At 45.9% G+C, this 16,710-nt stretch overlaps 1 pseudogene; it reads right to left on the bottom strand.

Moving 5' to 3' along the window:
- The window catches only part of LOC135527938 (prickle-like protein 2), a 61,302-nt pseudogene extending 54,787 nt beyond the window's left edge, over positions 1-6,515 (bottom strand).
- Positions 6,516-16,710: the final 10,195 nt, after the last annotated feature.

The following is a 16,710-nucleotide window of genomic DNA, read 5'->3' as shown; positions in this document are numbered from 1 at the left end:
AACTTTGGGTAGGCATTACACCATAGCAACTGGACATGCCCATGCAAGAGTATCAGCCTATATGTAAGTACATACACATGCATTGTACTAGTTTTCTTTAGCCATTAGACATGTTCTTACCCAAGTAATGTAAAGTAGGACTCGAAGCTTTGAACCTTTCATACTGAAGTCAGTCTTATTGAATAGAAAGACTCCAGTCCCCATAGTGTATACTTCTAATAATATTTCTTATTGAATAGAAAGACTCCAGTCCCCATAGTGTATACTTCTAATAATATTTCTTATTGAATAGAAAGACTCCAGTCCCCATAGTGTATACTTCTAATAATATTTCTTATTGAATAGAAAGACTCCAGTCCCCATAGTGTATACTTCTAATAATATTTCTTATTGAATAGAAAGACTCCAGTCCCCATAGTGTATACTTCTAATAATATTTCTGGACAAATATAAAAGGAAATTACACATTGGGGGATCAATGACGTAATACATCACACAGCAGGCAGAGATCCAAAAGATCATTTCCAGGGAGAAAAACAACCGAGATGAACCTGGATCTCCCACAGTACTTCCTGCTGAAGCATAATTCCCGTCCTAATTTAATCGGGCATTCACTAAGGGCGGTCTCATGGGGTCCTGTGTGGGACTAACTGTGTTGTGGTTCTGTGACAGTGACAGCTTTCAGTGAGCAGAGTTTTCCATGGGGCCCCAAACTTGTTCCAGAGACCTTTTTCATGACGCTAGTTTAAAAAGGGTTTATACTGACCTATAGCCATAGGGATGAGTCACTGTCAGCACTAGCAGCAGTGTGACATGGACCATAGACCTGATTAACTGAGTGGATTTTAATGCCCTGTGATTCATCTTCATAAAAAGATGAATACCCACTCTCACATAGATATTAGTTCTGTATGAGACAGTGTGCTGGCATCCTTGTTATTCCATGGACCCTGCACCTGGAGTTTGATGGATGTTCATTTTTAAATTGTGATTAATCAATATCACAATATATTTCAAATGTTCTTAGAAAAAATGGTTCCAAAAGGATTCTTCGGCTTCCCAATAGGAGAACCAGGTAGAACTCTTTTGGGTTTCTTTGTAGAACCCTATGGGGAAAGGGTTCTACATGGAACCCAATAAGGTTGTACCTGGAACCAAAAATGGTTCTTCAAATTGGTTCTCCTATGGGGACAGCCAAATAACAATTTTAGGTTCTAGATAGCACCTTTTTTCTGAGTGTACTCAAACTGGACAGTTGGATGCTTTGTGTGATGTATTGTTGTCTCTACCTTCTTGCTCTTTGTGTTGTTGTCTGTGCCCAATAATGTTTTGTGCTACTACCATATTTTTGTCATGTTGTGTTGCTACCATGATGAGTTGTTGTCTTAGGTCTCTCTTTATGTAATGTTGTCTCTCTTGCCGTGATATATTTAGTCCTATATTTTTATTCGATTTTATTTAAAAAAAATGTAGCCCAGCCCTAGTCCCAAGAGGAGGCCGTTTGCCTTTCGGTGGGCCATCACTGTAAATAAGAATTAGTTCTTAACTGACTTGTGAAATAAAATGATTTTAAAAAACATCTGAAGGACCTACAGTTGAAGTCAGAAGTTTACATACACCTTAGCCAAATACATTTAAACTCAGTTTTTCACAATTCCTGACTTTTAATCCTAGTAAAAAGTCCATGTCTTAGGTCAGTTAGGATCACCACTTTATTTTAAGAAAGTGAAATGTCAGAATAATAGTAGAGAGAATGACTTATTTCAGCTTTTATTTCTTTCATCACATTCCCAGTGGGTCAGAAGTTTACATACACTCAATTGGTATTTGGTAGAAATGTCTTTAAATTGTTTAACTTGAGTCAATTTTTTTGGGTAGCCTTCCACAAGCTTCCCACAATAAGTTAGGTGAATTTTGGCCCATTCCCCCTGGCAGAGCTGGTGTAAATGAATCAGGTTTGTAAGCCTCTTTGCTCGCACGCGTTTTCAGTTCTGCCCACAAATGTTCTATGGGATTGAGGCCAGGGCTTTGTGATGGCCACTCCAATATCTTGACTTGGTTGCCCTTAAGCCAATTTGCCACAACTTTGGAAGTATGCTGGGGATCAATGTCTATATGGAAGACCCATTTGCGACCAAGCTTTAACTTTCTGACTGATGTCTTGAGATGTTGCTTGAATATATGCACGTAATTTTCCCCCTCATGATGCCATCTATTCTGTGAAGTGCACCAGTCCCTCCTGCACCAAAGCACCCCCACAACATGATGCTGCCACCCCCGTGCTTCACGGTTGGGATGGTGTTCTTAGGCTTGCAAGCTTCCCTCTTTTTTCTCCAAACATAACGATGGTCATTATGACCAAACAGTTCTATTTTTGTTTCATCAGACCAGAGGACATTTCCCCAGAAAGTACAGTACAGTTGCAAACCGTAGTCGGGCTTTTTTATGGCGGTTTTGGAGCAGTGGCTTCTTCCTTGCTGAGCGGCCTTTCAGATTATGTCGATATAGGACTAGTTTTACTGTGGATATAGATACTTTGTACCTGTTTCCTCCAGCATCTTGACAAGGTCCTTTGCTGTTGTTCTGGGATTGATTTGCACTTTTCACACCAAAGTACGTTCATCTCTAGGAGACAGAATGCGCCTCCTTCTTGAGCAGTATGATGGCTGCGTGGTCCCATGGTGTTTATACTTGCGTACTGTTGTTTGTACAGATGAACGTGGTACCTTCAGGCGTTTGGAAATTGCTCCCAAGGATGAACCAGACTTGTGGAAATACACCATTTTTTCTGAGGTCTTGGCTGATTTCATTTGATTTTCCCATGATGTCAAGCAAAGAGGCACTGAGTTTGAAGGTAGGCCTTGAAATATATCCACAGGTACACCTCCAATAGACTCAAATGATGTCAATTAGCCTATCAGATGCTTCTAAAGCCATGACATAATTTTCGGGAATTTTCCATGCTGTTTAAAGGCACAGTCAACTTAGTGTATGTAAACTTCTGACCCGCTGGAATTGTAATACAGTGAATTATAAGTGAAATAATCTGTATGTTTTTTATTTTTATTTAACTAGGCAAGTCAGTTAAAGAACAAATTCTTATTTTCAATGACGGCCTAGGAACAGTGGGTTAACTGCCTTTTCAGGGGCAGAATGACAGAACGACCTTGTCAGCTCGGGGATATGAACTTGCAACCTTTCAGTTACTAGTCCAACGCTCTAACCACTAGGCTACCCTTTCCAACAATCGTTGGAAAAATTACTTGTGTCATGCACAAGTAGATGTCCTAACAGACTTGCCAAGCTATAGTTTGTTTGTGGAGTGGTTGAAAAACGAGTTTTAATGACTCCAACCTAAGTGTATGTTAACTTCCGACTTCAACTGTATATGGCAAAAACACACAGTGAAGGTTGCATAGAATTAATAATATTTTTGTATATTGTACTGTAGGAATGGAAAACTTGACAAGAAGAAAACAAACACAGAACACTCAGAAAAATGTGTGTGTGTAGGAGGGGACAAACAGAAAGGATTCTGTTTGATTGACATGACTGTGCTGTCGGTCCTACCATAGACCTGCCTCTTACAGTGTTCATTGGCATGTGTGTGGTCCTTTACAATCTGAGGGGGCAAGCATGTTCCATTACATCACATCATGAACAGATTTGCATGGCATGGCTTCTCAACATCTGGTTTGTGGTCTCTCCTGTAACTTGATCCATATCTCTCCATCATTCACTAGGCATCCTATCGACTGCAGGAGTGCAAGGTCGAGCCACAGCCATTAATAACTGTCTCGTCATGCTACATTACATTATTAATCAGCTCAATGATACCTCCGAGAACACACACACACAAAGTGTCCTCTGTCAGGTGTGTAACCCTCCAGCATTACATTAACCACAACATAGTCATTGAGCAGCCCCTTTCATTCAAAGCACAGAACAGTGAGCACACATATTCAATAACCAACAGTGACCCAAGCAGGAATTGAACCCACAACTGTGGTGTTGCCAGCACCATTCACTAACCCATCCGAGCCACGGCCAATAGGCACTACAGATGCAGATAACTACAGTACAATGCTGCAGGAGGCAGAGCATTCAGGATCTCTGTGTCTTTTTCCACCCACCACCCTTCCAGAATCAGCCGTTTCTGTGGCGACAGAGCTGGGGGGAGAAGCGGAGGGGGTCGGAAGAGGGGGGGGCCGATTCTGTGAAAGTGGAGAGACGACACTTCAATTACAGTGGGAGAGAGATGGAGGGGTGGAAGGAGGGGGATAAAGGGATGTGAAAGGGTCAGTAGGAAGCTTACGCATCTCTCTGCATCTCTCAACATCTCTCAAATAGACAGACAGGAGTGGCAGAGGCTTGGCAGAGGCTTGGCAGAGGCTGTGGCAGAGGCTTGGCAGAGGCTTGGCAGAGGCTGTGGCAGAGGCTGTGGCAGAGGCTTGGCAGAGGCTGTGGCAGAGGCTGTGGCAGAGGCTGTGGCAGAGGCTGTGGCAGAGGCTGTGGCATTCCCAGCGTATTATCCACAAGCTGCCTTTTCTCTGAAATCTGCAGTTGTCCTTGTTCTACATGAATGAAGGAAACAACGTTCTCCACCATTTCCTCTCAGTCTATTCCTCTATGCTTCTCCAGTAACTGACGTAAGAAACAGAAATGGCCTCAATCGATGTCTTCACACACTAAAATGGAGGAATTTCACACTGAATTGATGGTCTATTAAAAACAAACTCCAAAAGAGTCAGAGCCTGCCAATAGCAATAGACAGTACCTAACAGAAGAATCTGCAGCAGTAACCCCCCAGAAGCATCTACAAGTGGTTAGTACTAACACATTAGACATCACCACTGAACCCTTTCCCCATGCTGGCTTAGAAAGCCATTTATATGGCTTAGAAAGCGGAAATAGGAGTCAGTTATCAACTGTGTCACGGGCAAGATTACTGCAGTACAGCTCTCCATGCTCCACCCCTGCCCACACAGCTCAGTCCATAGGGATGGTTCAGCCTTCATACAGTACAGAGGAGATGATCTCTAGACCCACAGTCACCCTGAGAACCAGAGGGACAGCTATACAGATATTGAGTTATACAGTTGACTGGCTGGACAGCTGTAAGGTACAGTAGCCTAGCTATGTGGATATTTGCATTCTGTCAACTGGTCGGTGGTTTAAATCAGAGCAGCTGAAAAGACACTTGTGTGTTCATGTTTCATTACTCCTGAGCTAAGTCAGATAACAGTAATGTTGCTGCTGCTGTGTTCATCCACCCACTCTCTCGCTCTTTCTCACTGCTTCTTTCTTTCTCTCTCTCACTGGAACGCACAAACACAGGCACAGGCACGTGCACGCACACACAAGGGCACGTGCACGCACACACACGCACACACACACACACACACACACACACACACACACACACACACACACACACACACACACACACACACACACACACACACACACACACACACACGACGTAGGTTGTAAGAGGGGTATAGCTCGATACATAACTTGCCATTCAAAAAGTAAACATGATACACAAACAGAGAGACACACACACACAAACATAAACATAGCATCCACACACACACACATTGTCTGTGGCAGTTCATAATGGATACACCCTAGAAATGGTATCAGACTCATAAACCTTTCCACACTTTCCTTTGGTAATATCATCAGCATTAAACCTGTTCAGTCTTATTATAAACACTTCAGTGTTACATCTTTCTGAGTCATCTAACACACCAAGAAACTAAGACGTCACATTCTCTCACCCAAGACGAATGAAAACAATACCAAAGATCAATTCATGAAGTTTTACGAGCACAGTAAGCTGTGAACCAAAACACACCACACAATTATTTTCCTCTCTTTCTTTCGTTCTCTCCCTCAATTCAGTGGATACATATGTTTTATTGCCAAAACAGTTCACTACTGCAAATTGAAATCTCTCTCGCCCTCTCTCTCTGACTACAGACTACAGAAAAGCAGCAGACAGACTCACCTCTGTAATTATCTGTCTGTGGCTGCAGGGTTCCGCAGCTGTAGCTTTGGAGAGGTGGTGGACAGGAGGAACTCTCTCTTTTCACTCACAGTGTTGTCATGGCAGTGGTGTGGCAGAGGTACAGTACTGTTCACAGCTTACAGCTCACTGCTCTGTCTGTCTGTCGATCACTGAGAAAAACACCAGCTCAGCTCAGCCCCTGGCTCTGACTCTGACTGCAACGCAGCAGCAGCAGCAGACAGATGAGAGGCACGACTGGAGCCTGCAAGCTCTGTCACCAGCTCAAGTCTCCCTCCCTCACTCTGTTATTCTCTCTTTCTCTCTTTATTTCTCCTCCAGGCGTGGTGTCTCTCCTCAAGGCTGCTCAGAGGTAAAGGGAGAAGAATACTACAACAGATCAGCACATTCAGGTTGTGTTTGCTTCCTTCACATGCATGGCATGTGTGTTATGAACTTTCTGTGAGCGCTAATGAGAGTTAGGCAAGCAGGCTCACACTGAGAGATAGACTGATAGAAAGCTACTCCCACCTCTACCCCCCCCCTCCTCTTCTCATCATCTCTCCAGCCTGTTAGAGAGTGAGTCATCGTCTCTGAGCCAATCACAACGCGGCAAACTGCCTATGATTAAAATCACAAGGGTACTAACCAGGGCCGAGGCTGCACCACTGCTATCTTGAGGAGAAGGGGATGAAACAAGGAGGGAAGGAGACGAGGATAAAACAAGGATGGAAGGAGACGAGGATAAAACAAGCAGAGACAAGGAAGGGGAAAGTCTGAGAGAACTTTTACATACTTGTCGATTTTATGGGCGGGGATTCAGTGGACTCTGGTCATATGAGAGGTAGTCAGTGAATGACAGCTGCATTCCTCTTTGAAACTGTGTCACAGTAGTCTGTCAGGGAAAGGGTTTCTCGTCTCATGCATAATTACATCAGGCACAGAAAGTGAAGGGGAATGCAGAGTCCCCTGGTGGATTTGACATCTTCTTGATTATAAGCTAGTTTGTCCTGTTGGGTTACGCCTGATTGAATAGGGGGGATAAATAAACCTGCTGGGCAGAATCAGGGAATTCTAGGGCTGGTTCTCCTTCTTATTCTGAAGTGCTGCTGATTGCAAACCCTTTACAACTGACCACAACTGTTGGATTATGGTGACATTCATTCAACCAACCTGTCACCATCGCCACCAGGGGTCCCCAATTACATTCAGCCATGGGCCGATTTTCCTTCAGTGGATGGTCGGAAGGGTAGGAGCATAGTTATAAATAATTTGTACACTGCAAATTGACTGCAAGAATCCCAAACACATTTAGTATTTGACAAAAACAGAATTATTTCAAACCTTGATTACATTTGGATATGATCACATACGCCTCTCTATTTATTATTGGGAATACTTTGGAACAGATTCACTAAATTAAAATCACTTTGAGCTAATTTCCTGGTGATATTATAGTCTCTCACGTCCATTATTGAAAATTATAACATATTGTGGCAAAGAAGGGGGTCGAGTGGTAAATGGCAGATATGTGAGAGCAGAACTAATAAACGGGCTCTGCCCGATCACTAAAATGGCCACCCCTGTCAGAACTACAGATCACAAAATGGCCGACCACCAAAACTACAAGTCCCAGAAGCAAGGGGAACCCTCAGAAGGTGGAGCCAACCCACAGATAAAGGGTCAAGAAAAACCAGGAAGAGAAGAAGAGTGTGCTGGAATGATCTATGAACAATAGAGAAAGAGACAATAGAGATTGGCTGGATTTACCGTGTATGAGTTGGACTGTTTTGGACTTACCTGTTGGCGTTTGGACCTGGACCTACCGAGAACCTGATTTGTGTACCAAACCCTGCTATCCTTGACCTCGCCTACGGCCTGGGTGGACCAGGACGGAGAAACAATCACACAGGTACTGTCCTGTTCGAAAGAACTCTCATTCTTGGGTGATTTGGTGACAGTTTACCACTTAGTTTGTGACAAACGCTCCTAACCTTGAAGAGGTTTGCCACACGTGGTGGAGGATGCGGACATGGACTAACCATACCACTGGTTAGGTAGAAGAAAAAGAAAAATGTTCAGTTAGCACTTCAAAGGGGAGTCAGGTTTTTTTTTGTGGCTTTGTTTGGTTAGGACAGTTTCTCAGGAAAATGAGTATGGAGGGAGCCATACAGGCCATGTTACAAGCGGCGGCCGCCCAACAAGAGGCAACTAGAGCTCAACAAATAGCTCATCAGGATGCAATGCGAATGTATCAGGACACGTTACAGGTCCAGCACCGCACCAACCAGCTGCTCAGAGAAGAGCAAGAGAGAAACACCCGGGAGTTAAGAGAAGGCCTAAAGGTTCTAGCGGACCAAATTGGGGCTCAATTACCAGCTGCAAATACCCAGAGGAGGGCCAATCATTTTCTTCAAAAAATGACAGCGCAGGATGATGTGGAAGCATATCTTACCACCTTCGAAAGGACGGCAGAGAGGGAGAAGTGGCCAAAAGAAGAATGGGCAGGGCTTCTGGCACCATACCTGGCAGGGGACGCTCAAAAAGCGTATTTCGACCTGGAATTGAAAGATGCACAGGATTATGATAAACTAAAGGGAGAGATCCTGACTAGACTGGGAGTGACCAATACCGTGAGGGCACACCGCTTCCACCAGTGGTCCTACCGACCGGGACAACCCCCACGAACACAGATGTTCGACTTGATTCACCTGGCACGGAAATGGTTGCGACCAGAGACCCGGTCATCCGCCGAGATCGTAGAGACCATCGTACTCAACCAGTTTCAGCGAGGTCTACCCCAAGAAGTGAGACGATGGGTTGGCCAGAACGAGGTACTTTCCGCCGACCATCTCGTGGGCCTGGTTGAACGGTATTGTATGGCAGGAACAGCTGAGCAGGCACAGGAGGAAAGATTCCCGTTCCCCAGGCATGGGCAAACCAGCGGACAGGGTAAGGCTGTCCCAGCATATAGAGGGGGAAGAGAGCAGCGTGGGGCCATGAGGAAAGAATCAGAATCAGGCCGAGACACTAAGGGAAAAAACGGAAACCGGGACTGGGTGTCGAGGGTGTCTCTCCCCCGAACCCCTATTATCTGTTATAATTGTAATCAACCAGGACATATTGCATGTCTACTGCCCTATTAAAGAAGAGCCAATGCAATGTAACCTCGGTGAAAATGAAGATGATATACGGTATGCATGTCCTGTTGTAACCACTGTACTTGAAAGATCAAGAAACAAACATATGTGCAGGGTGAAGGTTGAAGGGAAAGAGGTTGAAGCACTGCTGGATTCCGGCAGTATGCTAACCCTGGTCGTTGCAAGCCTAGTGCCGAATCATAAACGGGATACAAGACAGGATATCAGTGTTACATGCATTCATGGGGATACTCGTCTGTACCCCACGGCCTTAGTGAGCATACAAACAGAGGACGGTCTGCTGGATTATGAGGTCGGTGTGGTCCCAAAGATGCCATATGATGTAATATTGGGTAGAGACTTTCCTAACTTTGCGAAGTTAGGCCACAAGAATGGCATATTTGAGAAGCCAACAACCCTGACCAAGCAGGAAGAAGCATGGGGCCTTCAACCAAAGCCAGGAAAAGAGGTCTCCCAGGGGACAACATCACAAGTGCTAGTAGGGGAGGAGGAGGATGAAGTGGCAAACCTCGCTGATAACGAACAGCCCGGTACTAGTGGGGCTGGGGTCGGTCTGAATCCAGAGGACGATGATCTAGAACCCGCAGACCTGGCAGGTTCCTTGACTAATTTTGGGACGGCCCGAAACCAGGATCCAACCCTGCAGCAAGCCAGAGCAGATGTGCAGGTCATAGATGGTACTCCCATAAATGTTGGTATGATGCCTAATAGTTTTCCCCACTTCATCATGAAAAAGGGTTTGGTGTACAGAGTCTCGAAAATAGGGGTTGATGTGGTGGAACAGTTGTTGGTTCCCACTCAGTACCGGAGGACAGTACTGGATCTAGCTCATGGGCACATTCTGGGTGGACACCTTGGTATCGATAAAACCCGAGACCGGATTGTAAGGAGGTTTTACTGGCCAGGAATTCAAGCTGAAGTGGCTCGGCATTGTGGAGAGTGCCCGGAGTGCCAGTTAACAGCTCCCCGACCAGCTGTTCGAAGCCCGTTAGTGCCACTCCCCATAATCGAAACACCATTTGAGAGGATAGTGATGGATTTAGTGGGCCCACTACCCAAATCCGCCAGAGGGCACCAATACATTCTGGTCATTCTAGATTATGCCACTCGCTACCCAGAAGCCATTCCCCTTCGGACGATGGCTTCCAAGAATATTGCAAAGGAATTAGTGCTCTTGTTCACCAGGGTAGGGGTTCCAAAGGAGATCCTTACCAACCAGGGGACCCCCTTTATGTCCCGAATTATGGCGGACCTTTGTAAACTGTGGCAGGTGAAACAGTTGAGGACATCGGTTTACCATCCTCAGACGGACGGGCTGGTCGAGAGATTCAACCGGACCCTGAAGTCAATGCTCAGGAAGGCAATCGATAAGGAAGGGAAGAACTGGGATTGCATGTTGCCGTATCTGATGTTTGCCATTAGAGAGGTTCCTCAAGCCTCGCTGGGGTTTTCTCCCTTTGAGCTGGTATATGGGAGGCATCCCCGGGGAATCTTAGACATCGCCCGGGAAACCTGGGAGCACCAATCCACCCCGTATATTAGTGTCATAGAGCACGTCATGGCAATGCAAGACAGGATAGCCACAGTCATGCCCATCGTCAGAGAGCACATGAGACAAGAACAGGAGCACCAGCGGCACACTTATAACCGGCAGGCTACCCTGAGGGAATTTCAACCGGGAGATAAGGTGTTAGTGCTGATCCCCACGGTAGAGTGTAAACTACTGGCCACATGGAAAGGACCATATGAAGTACTGGAGAGAATAGGATAAGTCAATTATCGGATCAGACAGCCAGGTCGACGGCCCCAGGAACAGATTTATCACATAAATCTGTTAAAATCATGGAGAGAGAGAGAAACACTAATGGTCACATACCCCACACACACTCAGGAGACAGCCGAAGTAAATATCTCACCCACTCTGTCCCAGCACAAGTACAGGAAGTAAAGACCCTGATCCAGAAGAACAGAGATGTGTTTTCAGAGGTACCTGGCCGAACTGAGGTTACGGCTCATGATATCGTTTCCCTACCAGGGAGAAAAGTGAGTATGAGGCCATATCGGGTACCCGAGGCTCGACGGGCCGCGATTAGAGCAGAGGCGGAGAAAATGTTGACAGCTGGAGTGATCGAAGAGTCACATAGTGAGTGGTCTAGCCCAATTGTGATGGTCTCCAAGCCCGATGGGTCTTTGCGGTTCTGTAACGACTTTCGGAAGGTAAATGAAATCTCCAAGTTTGATGCCTACCCCATGCCCCGAGTAGATTAACTACTGGAGAAAATTGGTAATGCTCGGTACATTACGACTCTTGATCTGACAAAAGGGTACTGGCAAATTCCTCTGATCCCCAGGGCCAAAGAAAACACAGCCTTTGCAACACCTGACGGTTTGTTTCAATACACCATCATGCCATTCGGCTTACACGGGGCCCCAGCCACCTTTCAACGGCTCATGGACAAAGTCCTAAAACCGCACAAAGCATATGCCGCAGCTTATTTAGATGACGTGGGGATCTACAGCCCAGATTGGGAATCCCACTTACCCTGGGTACAGGCAGTGTTAGACGCCCTTAGAAAGGCAGGGCTCACGGCAAACCCTGCCAAGTGTTATGTGGGGTTAGAGGAAACAGAGTATCTGGGATACACTGTGGGAAGAGGGTTAATCAAACCCCAACATAAGAAGGTGAAGGCAATTAGAGAATGGCCGAAACCAGTAAATAAGAAGCAGGTTCGAGCCTTCCTAGGGCTGACGGGTTACTACCGGAAGTTCATCCCAAGTTATGCCACAGTGGCCGCCCCACTTACCAACATGACTAGAGCCAGAGGGCCAAACATGATCAAATGGGATGAAAGGGCCACCAAAGCATTTAGGACATTACAGGAGGCTCTCTGCTGTAATCCAGTGCTGGTGGTACCAGACTTTGAGAGAGAGTTTATGGTTCAGACGGATGCCTCAGAGGTCGGCTTGGGAGCAGTGCTATCCCAAGAGGTAGAAGGGGTGGAACACCCCATCCTGTTTTTAAGCAGGAAGCTGGAACCACGGGAAACCAACTACTCAGTCATTGAGAAAGAGGCGCTGGCAGTAAAGTGGGCTCTAGAAAGCCTGAAATACTACCTGCTGGGGCGCCACTTCACCCTCATCAGTGACCATGCCCCACTCACCTGGATGCATAGGGCTAAAGAGAAGAACGCTTGGGTGATGCGGTGGTTTTTGAGTCTCCAACCGTTTCATTTTGACTTGAAACACAGAGCAGGGAAGGAAATGGGAAACGTGGATGGGTTATCCCGCATGCACGCATATTTTGCTGCGGTAGCCCGACCTAGGGGGTCGGATCTAGGGGGAGAGATGTGTGGCAAAGAAGGGGGTCGAGTGGTAAATGGCAGATATGTGAGAGCAGAACTAATAAACGGGCTCTGCCCGATCACTAAAATGGCCACCCCTGTCAGAACTACAGATCACAAAATGGCCGACCACCAAAACTCCCAGAAGTCCCAGAAGCAAGGGGAACCCTCAGAAGGTGGAGCCAACCCACAGATAAAGGGTCAAGAAAAACCAGGAAGAGAAGAAGAGTGTGCTGGAAGGATCTATGAACAATAGAGAAAGAGACAATAGAGATTGGCTGGATTTACCGTGTATGAGTTGGACTGTTTTGGACTTACCTGTTGGCGTTTGGACCTGGACCTACCAAGAACCCGATTCGTGTACCGAACCCTGCTATCCTTGACCTCGCCTACGGCCTGGGTGGACCAGGACGGAGAAACAAACACACAGGTACTGTCCTGTTCGAAAGAACTCTCATTCTTGGGTGATTTGGTGACAGTTTACTACTTAGTTTGTGACAAACGCTCCTAACCTTGAAGAGGTTTGCCACAATATATACTATACCGGTCAAAAGTTTTAGAACACCTACTCATTCAAGGGGTTTTCTTTATTTTACTATTTTCTACATTATAGAGTAATAGTGAAGACATCAAAACTATTAAATAATTCATATGGAATCATGTAGTAACAAAAAAAAGTGTGAAACAAGTCAAAATATATTTGAGATTCTTCAAAGTAGCCACCCTTCACCTTGACAGCTTTGCACACTCTTAGCATTATCTCAACCAGCTTCACCTGTAATGCTTTTTCAATAGTCTTAAAGGACTTCCCACATATGCTAAGCACTTGTTGGCTGCTTTCCTTCACTCTGCGGTCCGACTCATTCTAAACCATCTCAATTAGGTTGAGGTCTGGAGAATGTGGTGGCCAGGTCATCTGATGCAGCACTCCATCACTCTCCTTCTTGGTAAAATAGCCATTACACAGCCTGGAGGCGTATTGGGTCATTGTGCTGTTGAAAAACAAATAATAGTCCAACTAAGCCCAAATCAGATGGGATGGCGTATTGCTGCAGAATGTTGTGGTAGCAATGCTGGTTAAGTGTGCCTTGAATTCTAAACAGACATTGTCACCAGCAAAGAACCCCCACACCATAACACCTCCTCCTCCATGCTGTATGGTGGGAAATACACATCCGGAGATCACCCACACCGTGTCTCACAAAGACACGGCGGTTGGAGCCAAAAATCTCCAATTTGGACTCCAGACCAAAGGACACATTTCCACTGGTCTAAGTACCCACAAAACACCAGTCTCAACAACCACAGTGAAGAGGCAACTCCGGGATGCTGGCGTTCTGTCCAGTGTCAGTGTTCTTTTGCCCATCTTAATATTTTATTTTCATTGGCCCGTCTGAGATATGGCTTTTTCTTTGCAACTCTGCCTACAATGCCAGCATCCCGGAGTTGCCTCTTCATTATTGACGTTGAGACTGGTGTTTTTAAGTACTATTTAATGAAGCTTCCAGTTGAGGACTTGTGAAGCGTCTGTTTCTCAAACTAGACACTAATATACTTGTCCTCTTGCTCCGTTGTGCACCAGGGCCTCCCACTCCTCTTTCTATTCTGGTTAGAGCCAGCTTGCCCTGTTCTATGAAGGGAGTAGTACACAGCATTGTACAAGATCTTCAATTTCTTGGCAATTTCTCGCATGGAATAGCCTTCATGTATCAGAACAAGAATAGTCTGACGAGTTTCAGATGAAAGGTCTTTGTTTCTGGCCATTTTGAGCCTGTATTCGAACCCACTAGTGCTGATGCTCCAGATACTCAACTAGTCTAAAGAAGGCCAGTTTTTAGCTGTGCTAACATAATTGCAAAAGGGTTTTCTAATTATCAATTAGCCTTTTAAAATGCCAAACTTGGATTAGCTAACACAATGTGACATTGGAACACAGGAGTGATGTTTGCTGATAATAAACCAAACCAATTAATCAATTAACCAAGATGGCGTAGCAGTGAAGACGTGTTTGTTTGTCCTCTCATGTATTTTTTGTATATATATTTCAATTTTATTTTCAATCACTTTTAGATTTTTTATTTGATTATACCTTCCGGTAACCTGCCTCACGCAATGTGATACGGAATCGCTATTATTATTTTCAATTTTAGAACACATTCAAGAACCAGCAGAAGCTAACCAGCTAATTAGCTACAAGCTATTTAGTCATTGTTAGCCACTGCTAGTGGCTTTTACCTTCTGCACAGATATCAGCCCTGTTTTTAGCCTGGATAATACTCGCCAGTCTACCAGTATCGGACTGTCTCTCCACAACAACGCCGGATTCCTGCCGTAATCCCAGGACCACTACTTCTGATCTTCACAGCTAACTTGCACCTTGCTAGCTCACAGCTTGCAGCTAGCTAGCTCACAGCTAGCTTGCACTCACTGTGGCACCCAGTACCGAAGCTATCCCTGAGGCCCACCTCCCGGCCTACTCAGCTGTTCACCCGAACCCCACTCATACACGGCTAGAGCCCAATATACTACCGGATCCTTGCTGTAAACTCTGGACCTTGGCACCGGATCACCGCTGCTACCGATTGGCTATAGTGGCTAACGACACTGCCAAGGAAGCTAGCACCAGTTAGCCATGAGCCAGGCGCATCTCCCGGCTAGCAAACTAAATTCTACAATACCTCTTTCGCCATCTGGCTTGGATTCTCTGACGACACGGCGCCCCGCTGCACCATCACGACTGGTCTGCCGATGAATACTCCATCCGCTGTGCCTTCAACCGGCCTCCGTCGGAGCAGACGCTCCTACTAGCCCCGGGCTACTAACTTTAAACGACATGTCGCCCGCGTGCTAGCGTAGTGGCGGCTTCCCTGTTCCATCTACTGCTGCCCCTTGGACACTATGATCACTTGGCTACATAGCTGATGCCTGCTGGACTGTCCATTAATCACGGTACTCCATTCTGTTTCTTTATTTTTTTCTGTCGGCCCCAGCCGCGAACTCAGGCTCTGTGTGTCGTTAATCCGACCCTCTCTGCCTAGTTATCGCCATTTTACCTGCTGTTGTTGTGTTAGCTGATTAGCTGTTATTGTCTCACCTGTTGTTTTAGCTAGCTCTCCCAATCAACACCTGCAATTACTTTATGCCTCGCTGTATGTCTCTCTCAAATGTCAATATGCCTTGTAGACTGTTGTTCAGGTTAGTTATCATTGTTTTAGTTTACAATGGAGCCCCTAGTTCCACTCTTCATACCTCTGATACCTCCTTTGTCCCACCTCCCACACATGCGGTGATCTCACCCATTACAACCAGCATGTCCAGAGATACAACCTCCCTTATCATCAGCCAGTGCCTGGGCTTACCTCCGCTGTACCCGCACCCCACCATATCCCTGTCTGCGCATTATGCCCTGAATATATTCTACCACGCCCAGAAATCTGCTCCTTTTATTCTTTGTCCCCAACGCTCTTGGCGACCAGTTTTGATAGCCTTTAGCCGCACCCTCATCCTACTCCTCCTCTGTTCCGCTGGTGATGTGGAGGTAAACCCAGGTCCTGCATGTCCCCAGGCACCCTCATTTGTTGACTTCTGTGATTGAAAAAGCCTTGGTTTCATGCATATCAACATCAGAAGCCTCCTCCCTAAGTTTGTTTTACTCACTGCTTTACCACACTCTGCCAACCCTGATGTCCTTGCCGTGTCTGAATCCTGGCTTAGGAAGGCCACCAAAAATTCTGAGATTTCCATACCCAACTATAACATATTCCGTCAAGATAGAACTGCCAAAGGGGGAGGAGTTGCAGTCTACTGCAGAGATAGCCTGCAAAGTAATGTCATACTTTCCAGGTCCATACCCAAACAGTTCGAACTACTAATTTTAAAAATTACTCTCTCCAGAAATAAGTCTCTCACTGTTGCCGCCTGCTACCGACCACCCTCAGCTCCCAGCTGTGCCCTGGTCACCATTTGTGAATTGTTCGCCCCCCATCTAGCTTCAGTGCTTGTTCTGTTAGGTGACCTAAACTGGGATATGCTTAACACCCCGGCAGTCCTACAATCTAAGCTAGATGCCCTCAATCTCACACAAATCATCAAGGAACCCACCAGGTACAACCCTAAATCTGTAAACATGGACACCCTCATAGACATTATCCTGACCAACTGGCCCTCCAAATACACCTCCACTGTCTTCAATCAGGAT

The sequence above is a fragment of the Oncorhynchus masou genome, chromosome 33 (assembly GCF_036934945.1).
Source record: "Oncorhynchus masou masou isolate Uvic2021 chromosome 33, UVic_Omas_1.1, whole genome shotgun sequence".
In the NCBI taxonomy this organism is placed as follows: domain Eukaryota; kingdom Metazoa; phylum Chordata; class Actinopteri; order Salmoniformes; family Salmonidae; genus Oncorhynchus; species Oncorhynchus masou.
Note: the sequence above shows the minus strand (reverse complement) of the source record. Positions and strands in the feature narration are given on the sequence as shown.